This window comes from Arachis ipaensis, chromosome B07, assembly GCF_000816755.2.
Source record: "Arachis ipaensis cultivar K30076 chromosome B07, Araip1.1, whole genome shotgun sequence".
In the NCBI taxonomy this organism is placed as follows: Eukaryota; Viridiplantae; Streptophyta; class Magnoliopsida; order Fabales; family Fabaceae; genus Arachis; species Arachis ipaensis.
Window position 1 is genome coordinate 113,118,323 of NC_029791.2, and position 3,479 is coordinate 113,121,801.

Below are 3,479 nucleotides of genomic sequence, written 5' to 3' on the forward strand. Positions count from 1 at the left end.
ATTAGGAATAAGATTTATGTAATTGAAAAATAGACTAAATTAATACATTTTCATAAACATATTTAGTTAATGTCCAATTAAATATGTTAGGTATCTTATATGTTGTCAATTAACCTTTTACATTATCAATTGTTGACAGAAATTGTTAATGGAGTGACTGAAAGACAAATATGATTAATTTGTAATTTTTGATGGACCAATTTAATTGAAAAAAAATTCACAAACAAGTTTAAAAAATATTTATTTTTCAACGACTAATTTAACTATTATGAATGTACTTAATTATTTTTATAGGGAAAAAAATCCTTTCAGAATTAATAATGGCTCTTGTAATATTAAAAAGAAGTATCTATCGCATCTTCCTTATTTAGATTTCCTCGTCATTTTATATTAAATACAATCAGATAAAAACATGGCACATTTTCATAGTTGTCACTACAAATCAAGATGACAGATGGAGAAACATGGCTTCATTCTCATTCCTTTTATTTTATTTTATTCTTCTTCATATATGCAAGTCAATTCTATAAGATGTTGAAATCCAAATCCCATCAACTTTAATTTGTAGTAAAAAGTCATACCCTTTTTCCTTTTATTATGGTTGGATAATATATACACGTGAATGAAGAGGCTAATATGTTAAAAGGAAAACGATAATGAAAGGAGAGGAACAAAATGAATTAAGAAGGGTGAAATAAGGAAATTGAATGGAAATGCCATCACATATAACAAAACTATTTTATACATTTATATTTTTAGGGTAGCTATTATATAATATGATTACTATTATTATGCATGCACCATAAAAGATGCTAGTGGGGCGGTGGGAACCCATTCTAATTAAACTAAATTTGCATAGAGAAACGAGTTGGAAAGTAAGTACTAATATACATACGAGTAATATTACGTGTATACTAAAATCAGTTATTAAAGTCAATTATTAGTATAAAATATATGTTAGAATATAAATACACATTAAAAATAAATTAAATTACACATGTATTTATATACAAATATATTAATAACTAATTTTAGTAATTAATTTTAATATATAAATAATATTTTTGTATAAATACAAAGCCATAAAACATAGAAGAAGTGCCCCACCCTTAGCCACCATACCAGCTTGTTTTGTGGAAACTTGTCTAATCCAACACAACACAACACAACCCAACCCTTTCCCTTCTCTCACACTCACTTTTCACCAATGTTAATCATCCTAAGCCGTTAGCCGTGGTACTTTTGGATATTGTGTTACATAATAATGTGAGCCCCATTTAAGCATGCATGCCCATGTTCATCCTTCTTCCAGCTCTATCAAAGGAAAGCAAAAAAATATCCCATTTCTAGATTTTATTTTGCATGCATGATGTGCATTGTTCATAGATATTTGTAATCACAAAAATATTCGATTTAATTATTAAATATTTTTAAAATGTTATCTACACAAGTCTATTAACATTGTGATAATAATCCCAATTGTAGCATCACTTTTTGTGCGTTTGAGGTATCGATATAGATACGAATGGATTTGCTAGTCCTTTATTTGTTTTCAATATCTCAATCTATCGAATCAACTTTATTTATGGGTCAAAGTGGTATGTATTATATTCCATTTTAAATCATAATCGTGTATATTAGCTATATTCATTTGATTCAAATGTTCTACTACCCGTGATAAGAAAGGAAACAACTATATATAAGAAGAATAACGAAATGTCAAAGTTAAATAAAGAATTTTGAAAAAGTCTAAGTGGTAGCAATTTTATTAAATTCTGGCCAGTATGTAACCAGCAAAAAAAAAAAAAGAGTCATTGGATGAAATCTCAAATCAATCTCACATCATTAAAATCATCATTGATGACTATTTGATAGCTACAAATCACAAAAGTTACTGTCTCCCTAACACTTCTCAAAAAATTTTATGTTGAATGAATTGTGGTTCAATTTCATTTGACTCTTCTTCTAGTGACCATTTATGTAGAGTTGTTTCTTTAAGACTTGGATATCCCTTGCCCATATTTTTACTACCTACAACTCTATCCATTCAAAAATACGTTTTGATAATTTAATTTATGTTTAATTATTCTGTTGGTCTTTTAGTTTTGCAAAATTTTTAATTAGGTTTTTATATTTTTTTTTCTTTTAATTGAGTCTTTGCACCAATTTTTTTTAATTGGGTCCCTATTTTTTTTGTATTTGAATTTCTGTACTAATTTTTTTAATTGAATCCCTATTCAATTAAACTAATTACTGTGAATTAAAAATTTTGCAAAACTACAAGAACTAACAGAATAATTAAAACTTTAATTTACCTAAAAGCATATGCTTGCTTCATTGTTTAATTGTGTGATTGCTTTTAATATGATAGATTATACGATGACTTATGATTAGATATTTGTATATGTGTTTTTCTATATTGATTTTACGTTAAAATTAATTAAACTATAAAACATTACCACGTCTTATTAATTATCATCCAAACCCTATATATACATTATTGATGATTTTTCTTAATAGATATAGTAGACGGCTAGGAGCCCATTAAATATAGATGTATGCCCATGGTGCTCCATAAATTAAACGTGACCGTAGCATCAAAAAAAAGAAGAAATTATAGGATGGAAGGCATATGCTTGTCATATTTGTCGTAAAGAAGTAAATGAATGATGTGTGTTAATATTTGAACCCCATAATGTGCTAACTAGGACCGTCGCAATAAATAAAGTTCCTTCATCCACACATTTCATTGGATTTTTCTCCTTCTTAATTTCTCTAAATCGCCGCTTTTCGATTAAATTACTTTTCAACTGTATGTATTTTCCAGATTAACCAGTTTATAAAAATATTATATGTGTATTAAAACTAATGATCAAATAAATTATTATGCTTGTGGTTTCTTCTCCATCAGCCACAGGAGATAAGCGGAGAAAGTATAAAGAATTAATTTTTAGTTAGTAAGTTTTGTTTTAAGATTTATAATTTAAAGTTTAAAATTAAAGATTTATGATTTAAGAACATTCACAATACAAAATTCCAACATTCAACACTTACTTAAATAGGTTAGTGATGAGTTAACAATTAGACCAATCTAAATTAGTTTTTCCTAACATTATTCTTATTACTTATTATACAAACGTGTGATAATTTGTCCTCGCTAATATTCTTAAATTACTCATAAAAACAAAAAGGATAAAATACACTTTTTTTTACTCTAACACTTACGATTTTTTTTTAAAATACCCTGTTGTATTTAGTTTTGTCCTTAATATTTTCGATTTGTATCAAAATTATTCATGAACATTAAATCCAAATAAAATGTTAGGTGTAAAATTAAAAATTTTCAGGAATAATTTTGATATAAATCGAAAATATCAGAAACAAAATTGAATGAAATTAAATGTTAAGAGCACTTAAAAAAAATAAACATTAAGAACAAAATATATACTTTATCTTTAAAAAAAATATATTATTAATTA